This window comes from Pongo abelii, chromosome 5, assembly GCF_028885655.2.
Source record: "Pongo abelii isolate AG06213 chromosome 5, NHGRI_mPonAbe1-v2.0_pri, whole genome shotgun sequence".
Taxonomy (NCBI): domain Eukaryota; kingdom Metazoa; phylum Chordata; class Mammalia; order Primates; family Hominidae; genus Pongo; species Pongo abelii.
The window spans coordinates 154,519,118-154,533,764 of NC_071990.2; the positions used below are offsets into that span (position 1 = coordinate 154,519,118).

At 37.2% G+C, this 14,647-nt stretch overlaps 1 long non-coding RNA gene across 1 annotated transcript in view; it reads right to left on the reverse strand.

Annotated features, from left to right (window-relative positions):
- The window catches only part of LOC129060109 (uncharacterized), a 119,336-nt gene extending 114,832 nt beyond the window's left edge, over positions 1-4,504 (reverse strand). The window contains exon 1 of the long non-coding RNA XR_008526535.2: positions 4,143-4,504. This is a non-coding gene — a long non-coding RNA (uncharacterized LOC129060109). The remainder of the gene's footprint in view (positions 1-4,142) is intronic.
- Positions 4,505-14,647: the final 10,143 nt, after the last annotated feature.

Genomic DNA, 14,647 nt, shown 5'->3' on the forward strand with positions numbered 1-14,647 from the left:
GGTTTGGAAGAATCTGAGGGCCAAAACTGAAACTAAAAAGTACATGGCAAAAAATAATATATAAATAACTCTTAAAATATGAGGGAAAATATAAAAATATTAAAACCAGATGAAGAAAATAGGCAAAGGGCACAAATAACTCCCCTGCCTCCTCACTCCCTAGCTCTCTCTATCTCTCACACTTTCTCTCTCACAAAGACATATAAATAAATGATACTCAAACTTATGAAAAGGTGTTCAATCTCACTTAAACACATGAAAAGATGTCAACCCAAGAGAAACAAAAATAAACAGACATCATGTATGGCATCTATCACTTTCTCAAATATCATTACACACTGTCAACAAGACTATGGGAAACAGGTTCTATGGTATATTACTGGTTCTGTCATACATAATTGCATACACACATGCAAAATGGTGAAATCTACATGGAACAGAATTTAGCAATAACTCACAAAACAACATATCCATTTACTTTTTCCTGCAGCAATCTCATTTTTCTAGAAATTAATGCTGAACATATATCTCCAACAATACAAAAACATATGAACTAGGGTTTTCACTGTGGCACTATGTCTAACTGCAAAATACTAGAAATAACCTCATTGCTCATAAATAGGAGAAGAGTTGAATAAACTACATTACATCCACACAATGAAATACTCTACAACTGGAAAGAATAGTTAGGTCTGTAATTTTTGATATGGCATAATTTTTAACATACTTATAAAATGATAAAGGCAAAAAAAGTATGCAACTTTTATTTTAAAAAGAGAAGAGGAGAGATATATATGTATTTGCTTCTTTGTACAGAAAAAAACCTAGGAAGGTCGGAAGGAAGGGTAAATCCAAAATTAATGTCATGGATTACCACAAAAGGGTAGGGGAAATGAGAAAATAAATCAAGAAGAGAATAAGATTTATCTGAGCATATCTTTTTATATAAACTTTACTTTTGAACATGTTACTATTTTCACAGTCCCAAAAATAAAACAACATTCACAAGAATTGGAGAAAGAAAACTAAAATAGGACACCAGTCAGAAAAAATGAGCCTATATAGCTATATCAAATTAATAAAGTAATCACATAGAAAAATATTAAATCAAGTAATTTGATTATACCCTAAGTGGGATATATCCTGATTATTCCCTAAGTGGGATATATTCTAAAAACAAAAAGGGCATATATTCTAAGGACAAAAAGGACTGCCAAGAAATCATGAACTTTACTTGGTTAGTTTGCTGTTGATGTGATATCAGCGGGGCAATTCTGAAAATATTTTTTGTATTGTAGAAACGAGTCAATGGTATGTACGTTGATATTGTTGAACAAGATATGGAAATGGAGAGGAAGAATTCTGTATACTGAGTGAAAATTCTAGATATCAGTCTGAACTACTCTGTCTCAACAGATGGATAATTGACAGGTAGATTTATATGATAGATTTATAAATAGATTTATATATAGTCTAGAAGCAGTGACACCTGCAGTAGCAATAATCACATCGGTCAAAAGAAGAAAAGTACAATGAGAGAGTAGAACATTTTGTTTTGCCACAAAGTAAGAAAGTGCCCCAAAACAAGATCCAAGGGTTACCATTAGCAAAATGTGGGTGAACTTGAGTAAAAAATAATGATCAAAACAATATATTATAAGGCATAAAATTTTAAAATAAATGGAGTTCTGGGCTGGGCGCAGTGGCCCACTACTGTAATTCCAGCACTTTGGGAGGCCGAAGCTGGTGGATCACTTGAGGTCAGGAGTTCAAGACCAACCTGACCAACATGACGAAACCCTGTCTCTATTAAAAATACAAAATTAATTGGGTGTGTTGGTGCATGCCTGTAATCCCAGCTACTTGAGAGGCTGAGGCAGGAGAATCGCTTGAACCCAGGAGGCGGAGGTCGCAGGGAGCAGAGATTGTGCCATTGCACTCCAGCCTGGGCAACAAGAGCAAAACTTCGTCTCAAATAAATAAATAAACAAATAAATAAAGTTCTGAATGACTGATATTCAAAAAAGGCAGGGAAAGGAAGGAAAGCACACTCTTCTTGACAAAAGAATGACAGCTAATATGTCCAGAAGAAATTCTGGAATTAGAAAGTTACTGTTTTGGAATTCCCAGTGGACTCATTGATTCAGGCAACAATCATCAATGTATGCTAAAACCGTTGGGTCAAATTTTCTTGTAAAACAGGATATTCATATCATTTAAAGGTATTACCCCAAAAACGATGAACTAATTACATAGTGTAGAAAGTTGTTTTTATGGAAGAATACCAAGTGATCAAATGTAACAGTAATAGGACAAGCTGATATTATTTGCTTCCTAATGTAACCCACTGGTAAGAACACCATTTCACCTATGACTATTCTTGACAAAAAATGTTTCAAAGAGAATCTGATAATGAGGAAGTAATCAAAGAAATCCTAATCATAGACATATGTAATTGTGGGACAATGCACAAAACCACTGCACAAAATCAATGTCACAAAGGGCGTATGTGGAAGAGCCATTCTAGAATAAAGGAGTCTAAAGAGACATAACAACAAAACCCAGTATTTGATTGGTTTCTAAATCCAAAATTTAAAAAAATAAACTAAAAAGGATATTTTGTGGGAAATTGGAATAGGAGCTTTAACAAAATTATTGAATTGATACACCTGTGATTGCAAAATAATCAATATACTGTCTTAATTATGAGAGAGAGAAAATAAAAGTAATTTAATATAAAATAACATATAAGTCAATATTTTGTTATGAGTGTACAAATATATTTGAATTTGAATACATGATAAGACAGCCAGATGTTTGTCCCTGAATATAGACTCATCATGGGTGAGACAGCTGTACATGGAGTCTACTATCAGTGTGCTGTGTTAACACAAGCGCCATGAATGACACTCATGTTACTGCCTTTAGTTTTCTCAATAGTGAACAATGATTGGGAAAATTCCAAACAAAACACAACACAAACTTCTTTCACTTTGCATTGTAGTTGCATTGCTGATAAAAATCAGTAAAACATAAAATCTTGCAAAATATACTCCACAATTATATATTTAAAATACGTCAGTTCTAGGCTCTGAAAATTATAAAGTTTTCTTAAGTACATGAATGTCTGGTGGTGTATTTAAAAAAATTGTACAAAATCAAGACTATTATTTGCTGGGCAAGACAGTCCTCATTGCAGGATGTTGGGCATACCTGGGCCCTTCCCACTATATACTAAAGGTACCCTAAGGTAGGTGGGAGCCAACTCTGAGGTGGAGATCAATATGCAGGACTTTATTAAAAAGTGCTCTTGGTTTCAACACAGTGGAAGGGAAGGAAATAAGATTGGGCAGGGAGGGAAATTAGTCTCCATGAAGTCCTCAGATTATCCCATGGGACACTCTGAAGTGAGGAGCCTTCCAGCATGGACAGAGTATTGGGCCAGGATACCCCCAGATCAGTTATTGGATGTGGGCTGCTCTGAGAATAGGGTGGGTTCTTGGACAAGGTGGCTCTTGTGAGCAGAGACAATCCTGAAGAGAGCTGACAGCTGAGAGCTATCAGACGGCAGCACAGCCAGCAGCTGGAGTGACAATCCTCCACGCCTGAAGGGGGAGCTGGGTACAGATAACAAAGTCCACTATACATTCCTAAGAAGTATGACATTAAAAGTAAAAGCCAATGTTTTAATCTATATAAAATGTAACTCTCCGTATTTTCCACCGAAAGTGTAGGACACTCAAGATTTTTTAAAATTTTTGTAAAGATGATTTTTTAGTTTCCTTCCCCATCACCCCTTGTACTCACACAAACACACATGCACAATACACACACACCTCTTAGATTTGGAACTGGAACGACATTAAATTCATAAATTAATTGACTTAAGAAAATTGTCTTCTCATTCGGGAAAATGGCAGAGGTTTTCACTTAATTATAACTAAATAAAACAGATATTAATAGTTTAAAAAACCCTGATAACTGCTAATAAAGGAGAAGTTCCTTAATTTACTATAAGTTATCTGCAAAAGAATTCAGCTTTTGCAAATTCACCTACTGGCTGAAATTTGTCACTCAAAATCAGTTCTGCACTTTTGCAGACATTGACAGGCACCTGTAGAGCAGTGCAAAATTTGACTCACCAATCCTCACGTTCTCAGCTGAGGGTGAACAGACCTTGCTTCGCCTTTTTGTTTCAGTGCTCATACTGTAAAAAAGTGTCCTTTCCACCGAGCACGGTGGCTCACGCCTGTAATCCCAGCACTTTGGGAGGCCGAGGCGGGCGGATCACGAGGTCAGGAGATCGAAACCATCCTGGCTAACACGGTGAAACCCCGTCTCTACTGTAAATACAAAAAATTAGCTGGGCGTGATGGCGTGCGCCTATAGTCCCAGCTACTCTGGAGGCTGAGGCAGGAGAATGGCGCGAACCCGGGAGGCGGAGCTTGCAGTGAGCCGAGATTGCGCCACTGCACTCCAGCCTGGGCGACAGAGCGAGACTCCGTCTCAAAAAAAAAAAAAAAAAAAAAAAGTGTCCTTTCCTTGGTTTGTTTAGTGCCACATTGCTGTATTTTTATTGGCGATTATACTGTTTAAAACAGCCCCCAAGCATAGTGCTGAAGTGCTATCTACTGTTACAAAGCCAGAAAGCTGTGATATGCCTTATGTAGAAAAATATGTGCCACATAAACTTTATTCAGGCATCAGTTACAATGTCGAATGCCATGAGTTCTATGCTAATGAATCAGCAATATATATTAAACAAGGTTACGTGGATATATTGATTTAAAAAGTTGTGATCAGAGGTGCACAGCAACTTAACCCTGTATTTCTCCTTGGAGCAATGATTCAGCATTCACTAATCCAATGTTTGTCACTACCTTATAGGATATAACTTACAGCATCTTATGGAATAGAACTACTATGAATAATGATAATGAAATGTATAAGGGTTAGAAAGGAAAGAATGAAACAGTCCTTATTTGCAAATGACATTAGTATTAACATAGAAAATCCAAAAGAATCCATAAGGATTATAATTAATAAGTACATTTAATAAGTAAATTAATAAGTAATATTTCTATTTACAAATTTATTATATAAAAATCAATTATGGGGGGAGGGATAAAAGACTACAAGTTGGGTTCAGTGTATACTGCTCAGTGATAGGTACACCAAAATCTCACAAATCACCACTAAAGAACTTACTCATGTAACCAAACACCACTTATTCCCCCCAAAACCTATGGAAATAAAAAAATAAAAATAAATACAAATTTAAAAATAATTTTGAAAGTCAATTTCATTTCTATGTAACACAAAATAGAAACGTAAAATTTAAAAACACATCACTTATAATAGCATCAAACAATTACCAGTAGTTGGAATAAATCTAACAAAAGTCATGTAAGATCACTACAAAAATAACTATAAGACATTGATAGAGAAATTTAAAACCTCAAAATTAAATAAGGTACTATGTACGTGAATTGGAAAACTCAGTCATGTTACCATATTGATTCTCTGCAAATTTATCTATAGATTCAGTAAATTGTCAGTCAAAATCCTAGCAAGAATTTTTTATGGAATATGTCAAGATGATCTTAAAATATATATGAAAATGCAAAAGTCCAGGAAACGACCAAAATTGTCTTATGGAAAAAGAATAAAGTTAGAAGAGTTGTGTTATGATAAATCAATAGTTGACTGGTAATATTAACTGGCAATACTAAAATAGTATAAGATTGGTGCAAAGCTACAAAAATAGACTATGAAACAAAACAGAGAGTCTAAAAACAGACCTGCACATATGTGAACACTTGATTTTTGTGAAAAGTGTCACTGCAAAGCAATAGGGAAATGATATTTTTTTCAATAGATAGTGCTATTTAAATGTACATTAAAATAGAAAAAAATAGAAACTTGACTCCTAACATTGTACTTTTTATAAAAATCAATTCCATATTTGCTATAGAGCTAAATATAAAAGGGTATATAATAAAGCTTCTGGAAGATATTATAGAAGAATATCTCTATGACCTTGTGGTTAGCAAACACTCCATAATGAAAACACAATAATGCAAAAGTCATAAAATAAAGTAGAGAAATTAAGCTTCATTAAAATTTAATAATTCTGTTTACCAAATGATAATATTAATGAAGTGAAAAATTGATCCATAGGTTGGGTATATATATCTGCAATTCATATATTAGCAAAAGGTTGATTTGTAGCTGTAATATATAAGAACTCTTGTAAATCAATAAGAAACAAAATTTAACAGTAAAAGAGAACAGTCAAATGGTCAAAAAACAAAAACAAAATAAAGCAAACAATGAAAATGTGCTTATTTCTCATTTGTCAGCAGGAAAATGCAAATCAAATCACAGTAAATGCCATCACATCTTCTCTAGAGTGGCTAAAATTAAAACAACTGATGATAATTGCAGAATAGATGAAATTCTCACAGACTGCTGGTCGGAGTGCAAACTGGTACAATCACCTGTAAGAAGAGTTTATCAGCATCTACCAAATCTGAATATATGCAGGAATACTTACCCTATGACCCAGCAAATCCACAGCCCACTCCTAAATAACCAGTAGAAATGTATACACATATTCAAAAATGTATATAAGAGAACAAATGTCCATAAGCAGTAGAATGGTTAAATTGTGGTATGCATGGTAATTGAAAACCGTACAGCATGAAAATGGAAAAAAAAAAAAAGCACTGGCATTTGAAAAAAAAGCATAATAATCCACAAACATATTATTCAAAATAACAAGATACAAAAACAACACAAACTGCATGATTCCATTTATTAAAGCCAAACACAGGCAGAAGTAATCTATGATGTTAGAGGTCAGGAGAGTAGTCACCTCTGGGGAGAAAGAAGGGCATGTAATTGGCATAAGGCAGAGGAGCTTCTGAAATGCTGCCTATATTTATTCCTGATCTAAGTGTTGGTTACTTGAGTTTATTTTCTTTGTAATATGCCATCAATCTATTATAATTTGTACATGTTTCTGATAGTGTTTTGTTTCCATTTTAAAAATTTAAACTAATAATTATTGTTCCATACAAACCATCCTCATCAGTGCCCAGGTTCACACACTTTCTCTTTTTCTGCATACATCCAATTCCAAACATGATACATATAGTCCCATACAAATATTCTATGCTCAACTGAAAATAAATAATACACTATTGCCTTTTCAAGGAGACACCAACAGTCATGTCCAGTTTCTGGGTTCTGTGCTGAGTTTAAGAGCTCTGGAGGCTGTGAATTCTTCTTGGTAGGTTCCAATTGTGGTTCCTCATGGCCCAACAAGTAGTCAATGGTCCCAGTTAATGAGAAATCTTATCATCCCAACACATTCAAAGTACCACCTTCAAAGATAACAATAACCTCATCATAATAAGAGCTTCCTCTGAAAAACAGAGAAGAGGAAGAGCCGCAGAGTGGTGATTGGTCTGTGATACTCATCCCTGTGGGAAGGAAGGGTAATGATTCCTTGCTCTACAGTAAAATGAGGCCCCCAGAGGCAATCTGGTTGGTTACAGTTGTTCTTGTTCTGAAGACTTTCTTGACACACCTGAAGGGACCCTGGGGGTGGGGGAGGGAGGAATCAGGGGCTGAGGGATGGGGGATGAGTCCCTTCTGGGGCTGCTGGCTTTAGTACCTTTCTTCCTTTTGGCATACTTGGAAGAGCTGATGATTGCTTTTGATTATAAGCACTCAAGGCTCTCTTTTCAGATTTTGGCATTTCCTAGCAATAAGTCCCTTAAAAATTCAATTTGATGATGAACTTTAATTCATTCCACAAATATTTACTGAGTGTGTATGATTGTCTAGGCTTTATTCTAGATACTTGGGATATATCAGGGAACAAAACAAATGTAAATCCTAAACCCCAGAAGATTGTGTTCCTGAGGGAGCAGGCTGAGATTCAACAAACAACACAATAATAAGTAAATTATATGCTGTAGAAGGTAATTAGTGCTGATAATAAAGAAGAAGTAAAGCATGACCTACCGTAGAAAGGAAGGTTGGAATTGGAGGACAGCAAGATGGTGGAAGGGGAAATGGTAAAGGTTTAGTATTAACATAGTCAGAAGAGGCCACTTTGCAAAGGTGAAATTTAAGCAAAGACTTGAGGTAGAGAGGGAGTCAGCCAAGCAGTTATCTGAGGCAAGAGAATCCAAAGGAGTGGAAAACATAACAAAGATACCCTAAGGGGAAGCATGATTGACCTGTCTAAGGATTGTAAAGGTTCATGGTGGCTGGAGGAAATGAGGGCTGGTTGAACCAGAAGTATGAGGAAGTAGCAAATGCAAAAGAACTGAAATCATAACAAACAGTCTCTTGGGCCACAGCTCAAACAAATTAGAACTCAAGATTAAGAAACACACTCAAAACCACAAAACCATATGGACATTGAACAACCTACTTCTGAATGACTCCTGGGCAAATAATGAAATTAAGGCAGAAATCAAGTTCTTTGAAACCAATGAGAACAAAGAGACAATATACCAGAATCTCTGGGATACAGCTAAAGCAGTGTTAAGAGGGAAATTGATAGCACTAAATGCCCACATCAAAAAGCTAGAGAGATCTCAAAGTGATACCCTAACATCACAACTAAAAGAACTAGAGAGTCATGAGCAAACAAACCCCAAAGATAGCCGAGGCCAAGAAATAATCAAAAGCAGAGATGAACTGAAGTAGATAGGGACATGAAAACCCCTTCAAAAAATCAGGGAATCCAGGAGCTGGTTTTTTGAAAAAATAAAATAAAATAAAATAAAAAATTAGCTAGACTAATAAAGAAGAAAAGAGAGAAAAATCAAGTAGACACAACAAAAAATGATAAAGGGAATATCACCACTGACCCCATAGAAATAAAAACAACCATCAGAGAACACTATAAACATCTCTATGTAAATAAACTAAAAAATCAAGAAGAAATGGATAAATTCCTGGACACATACACCCTCCGAGAACTGAACCAGGAAGAAGCTGAATCTCTGAATAGGCCAATAACAAGGTCTGAAATTGAGGCAGTAATGTATAACCTACCAACCAAAAAAAAACCCAGGATCAGATGGATTTACAGCTGAATTCTACCAGAGGTACAAAGAGGAGCTGGTACTATTTCTTTTGAAACTATTCCAAACAATTGAAAAGGAGGGACTCATCCCTAACTCACTTTATGAGGCCAGCATCATCCTGATATCAAAACCTAGCAGAGATACAGCAAAAAAAGAAAAGTTCAGGCCAATATACCTGATGAACATTGGTGCAAAAATCGTCAATAAAATACTGGCAAACAGAATCCAGCAACAGCATATCAAAAAGTTTATCTATCACAGTTAAGTCGGCTTTATCCCCAGGATGCAAGGCTGGCTCAACATATGCAAATCAATAAATGTAATTCATCACATAAAGAGAACTAAAGACAAAAACCACATGATTATCGCAATACATACAGAAAAGGCCTTCAATAAAATTAAACATCACTTCATGTTAAAAACTGTTAATAAACTAGGTATTGATGGAACATGCCTCAAAATAGTAAGAGCCATTTATGACAAACCCACAGCCAATATACTGAATGGGCAAAAGCTGGAAGCATTCTCCTTGAAAACTGGCACAAGACAAGGATGAACTCTCTCACCACTCCTATTTAACATAGTAATAGAACTTCTGGCCAGGATAATCAGACAGGAGAAAGAAATAAAGCATATTCACATAGGAAGAGAGGAAGTCAAACTGTCTCTGTTTGTCAGTGACACAATCCTACATCTAGAAAACCTCATCATCTCAGCCCAAAAGCTTCTTAAGATGATAAACAACTTCAGCAGTCTCAGGATACAAAATTAATGTGCCAAAATCACAAGCATTCCTATACACCAACAATAGAGAAGCAAAGAGCCAAATCATAAATTAACTCCCATTCACAATTGCTACGAAGAGAATAAAATACCTAGGAATACAGCTAACGAGGGAAGTGAAGGACCTCTTCAAGGAGAGCTACAAACCTCTGCTCAAGGAAATCAGAGAGGACACAAATGAATGAGAAAATATTTCATGCCCATGGATAGGAAGAATCGATATTGTGAAAATGGCCATACTGCCCAAGGTAATTTATAGATTCAATGCTATTCCCATTAAACTACCATTGGTATTCTCCACAGAATTAGAAAAAAAAATACTTTAAATGTCACATGGAACCAAAAAAGAGACCTTACAGCCAACATAATCCTAAGCAAAAAGAACAAAGCTGGAGGCATCACACTATCTGACTTCAAATTATACGACAAGGCTACAGTAACCAGTAACCAAAACAGCATGTTACTGGTACAAAAACAGATACATGGCCCAACGGCACAGAATAGAGACCTCAGAAATAAGATGGCACAGCCACACCATCCGATCATCAACAAAGCTGACAAAAACAAGCAATGACGAAAGGATTCCCTATTTCAGTGCTGGAAGAACTGGACAGCCATACACAGAAAATCGAAACCGGATCCCTTCCTTACACCTTATACAAAAATTAACTCAAGATGGATTAAAGACTTAAATGTAAAACCTAAAATTATAAAAACCCTAGAAGACAATCTAGGCAATACCATTCAGGACATAGGCACAGGCAAAGATTTCATGATGAAAATGTCAAAAGCAATTGCAACCAAAGCAAAAATTGACAAATGGGATATAATTAAACTAAAGAGCTTCTGCACAGCAAAAGAAACTATCATCAGAGTGAACAGAAAACCTACAGAATGGGAGAAAATTTTTGCAGTCTACCCATCTGACAAAGGTCTAATATTCAGAATCTACAAGGAACTTAAACACATTTACAAGAAAAAAAAAGACATTACGAAGTGAGTAAAGGACATGAACAGACACTTCCCAAAAGAAGACATTTATGTGGACAACAAACATGACAAAAAGCTCAACATCTCTGATTATCAGAGAAATGCAAATCAAAACCACAATGAGATACCATCTAACACCAGTCAGAATGGCAATTATTAAAAAGTCAAGAAACAACAGATGCTGGTGAGACTGTGGAGAAATAGGAACTCTTTTATATGATGATTTCTGTATTTCCAACTGAGGTACCTGGTTCATCTCATTGGGACTGGTTGGACAGTGGGTGCAGCCCATGGAGGGCAAGCCGAAGCAGGGCGGGGCATTGCCTCACCTGGGAAGTGCAAGGGGTCGGGGGATTTCTATTTCCCAGCCAAGGGAAGCTGTGACAGACTGTACCTGGAAAATCAGGACACTCCCACCCAAATACTGCACTTTTCCAACAGTCATAGCAAAAGGCACACCAGGAGATTATATCCCATGCCTGGCTTAGCAGGTCCCACGCCCACACAGCCTTGCTCACTGCTAGTGCAGCAGTCTGAGATCGACCTGCAAGGCAGCAGCCTCTGCCATGGCTGAGGCTTGAGTAAGTAAACAAAGCATCTGGGGAAGCTCAAACTGGGTGGAGCCCACTGCAGCTCTGCAAGGCCTACTGCCCACCTCTGGGGCAGGGCATAGCTGAACAAAAGGCAGCAGAAACTTCTGCAGACTTAAATGTCCCTGTCTGACAGCTCTGAAGAGAGCAGTGGTTCTCCCAGCATGGCGTTTGAAGTCGGAGAATGGACAGATTGCCTCCTCAAGTGGGTCCGTGACCCCTGTGTAGCCTAACTGGGAGACACCTCCAAGTAGCGGCCAACTGCCATTTCACACAGGTGGGTGCCCCTCTGGGACAAAGCTTCCAGAGGAAGCATCAGGCAGCAATATTTGCTGTTCTGCAGCCTCTGCTGGTGATACCCAGGCAAATAGGGTCTACAGTGGACCTCCAGCAAACTCCAACAGACCTGAAGCTGAGGGACCTGACTCTTAGAAGGAAAACTAACAAACAGAAAGGAATAGCATCAACATCAACAAAAAGGACATCCACACCGAAAGCCCATAGGTCACCAGCATCAAAGACCAAGGGTAGATAAAACCACAAAGATGGGGAGAAACCAGAGCAGAAAGCTGAAAATTCTAAAAACCAGAGCACCTCTTCTCCTCCAAAGGATCGCATCTCCTCGCCAGCAACAAAACAAAGCTGGACAGAGAATGACTTTGATGAGCTGACAGAAGTAGGCTTCAGAAGGTCGGTAATAACAAATTTCTCTGAGCTAAAGAGGGATATTAGAATCCATCGCAAGGAAGCTAAAAACCTTGAAAAAAGATTAGACAAATGGCTAACTAGAATAAATGGTGTAGAGAAGACCTTAAATGACCTAATGGAGCTGAAAACCATGGCATGAGAACTATGTGATGCATGCACAAGCTTCAATAACCGATTCAATACAATGGAAGAAAGGGTATCAGTAATTGAAGATAAATTAAGGAAATAAAGCAAGAGGAGAAGTTTAGAGAAAAAAGAATAAAAAGAAATGAACAGAGCCTCCAAGAAATATGGGACTATGTGAAAAGACCAAATATATGTTCTATTAGTGTACCAGAAAGTGACAGGGAGAATGGAACCAAGTTGGAAAATACTTGTCAGGATATTATCCAGGAGAACTTCCCCAATCTAGCAAGGCAGGCCAACATTCAAATTCAGGAAATACAGAGAACAACACAAAGATACTCCTCAAGAAGAACAACCCCAAGACACATAATTGTCAGATTCACCAAGGTTGAAATGAAGGAAAAAATGCTAAGGGCAGCCAGAGAGAAAGGTCGGGTTACCCACAAAGGGAAGCCCATCAGACTAACAGTGGATCTCTCACCAGAAACTCTACAAGCCAGAAGAGAGTGGGGGCCAATATTCAACATTCTTAAAGAAAAGAATTTTCAACCCATAATTTCATATCCAGCTAAACTAAGTTTCATAAGTGAAGGAGAAATAAAATCCTTTACGGACAAGCAAATGCTGAGAGATTTTGTCACCACCAGGCCTGCCTTACAAGAGCTCCTGAAGGAAGCACTAAACATGGAAAGGAACAACTGGTACCAGCCATTGCAAAAACATGCCAAATTGTAAAGACCATCGAGGCTAGGAAGAAATCATATCAACTAACGGGCAAAATAACTAGCTAACATCATAATGACAGGATCAAATTCACACATAACAATATTAACTTTAAGTGTAAATGGGCTAAATGTCCCAATTAAAAGATACAGACTGGCAAATTGGATAAACAGTCAAGACCCATCAGTGTGCTGTATCCAGGAGACCCATCTCGTGCAGAGACACACATAGGCTCAAAATAAAGGGATGGAGGAAGATCTACCAAGCAAATGGAAAGCAAAAAAAAGCGGGGGTTGCAATCCTAGTCTCTGATAAAACAGACTTTAAACCAATAAAGATCAAAAGAGACAAGGCCATTACGTAATGGTAAAGGGATCAATTCAACAAGAAGAGCTAACTCTCCTAAATATACATATGTACCCAATACAGGAGCACCCAGATTCATAAAGCAAATCCTTAGAGACCTACAAAGAGACTTAGACTCCCACACAATAATAATGGGAGACTTTTAACACCTCACCGTCAATATTAGACAGATCAACAAGACAGAAGGTTAACAAGGATATCCAGGACTTGAACTCAAGTCTGCACCAACTGGACCTAATAGACATCTACAAAACTCTCCACCCCAAATCAACAGAATATACGTTCTTCTCAGCACCACATCGCACTTATTCCAAAATTGACCACATAGTTGGAAGTAAAGCACTCCTCAGCAAATGTAAAAGAAAAGAAATCACAACAAACTGTCTCTCAGACCACAGTGCAAAAAAATTAGAACTCAGGATTAAGAAACTCACTGAAAACCACACAACCACATGGGAACTGAACGACCTGCTCCTGAATGACTACTGGGTAAATAACAAAATGAAGGCAGAAATAAAGATGTTCTTTGAAACCAATGAGAACAAAGACACAACGTACCAGAATCTCTGGGGCACATTTAAAGCAGTGTGTAGAGGGAAATTTATGGCCTAAATGCCTACAAGAGAAAGCATGAAAGATCTAAAATCGACACCCTAACATCGCAATTAAAACAACTAGAGAAGCAACAGCAAACACATTCAAAAGCTAGCAGAAGGCAAGAAATAACTAGGATCAGAGCAGAACTGAAGGAGATAGAGACAAAAAAAAAAAAAAACCCTTCAAAAATTCAATGAATCCAGGAGCTGGTTTTTTGAAAAGATCAACAAAATTGATAGACCACTAGCAAGACTAATAAAGAAGAGAAGAGAGAAGAAATCAAATAAATGCAATAAAAAATGATAAAGGGGATATCACCACCGATCCCACAGAAATACAAACTACCATCAGAGAATACTATAAACACTTCTACACAAATAAACTAGAAAATCTAGAAGAAATGGAAAATTCCTGGACACAAACACCCTCCCAAGTCTAAACCAGGAAGAAGTTGAATCTCTGAACAGACCAATAACAGACTCTGAAATTAAGACAATAATTAATAGCCTTCCATCAAAAAAAAACTCCAGGACCAAATCGATTCACAGCCACATGCACACGTATGTTTATTGCAGCACTATTCACAATAGCAAATACTTGGAACCAACCCAAATGTCCATCAATGATAGACTGGATTAAGAAAATGTGACACAT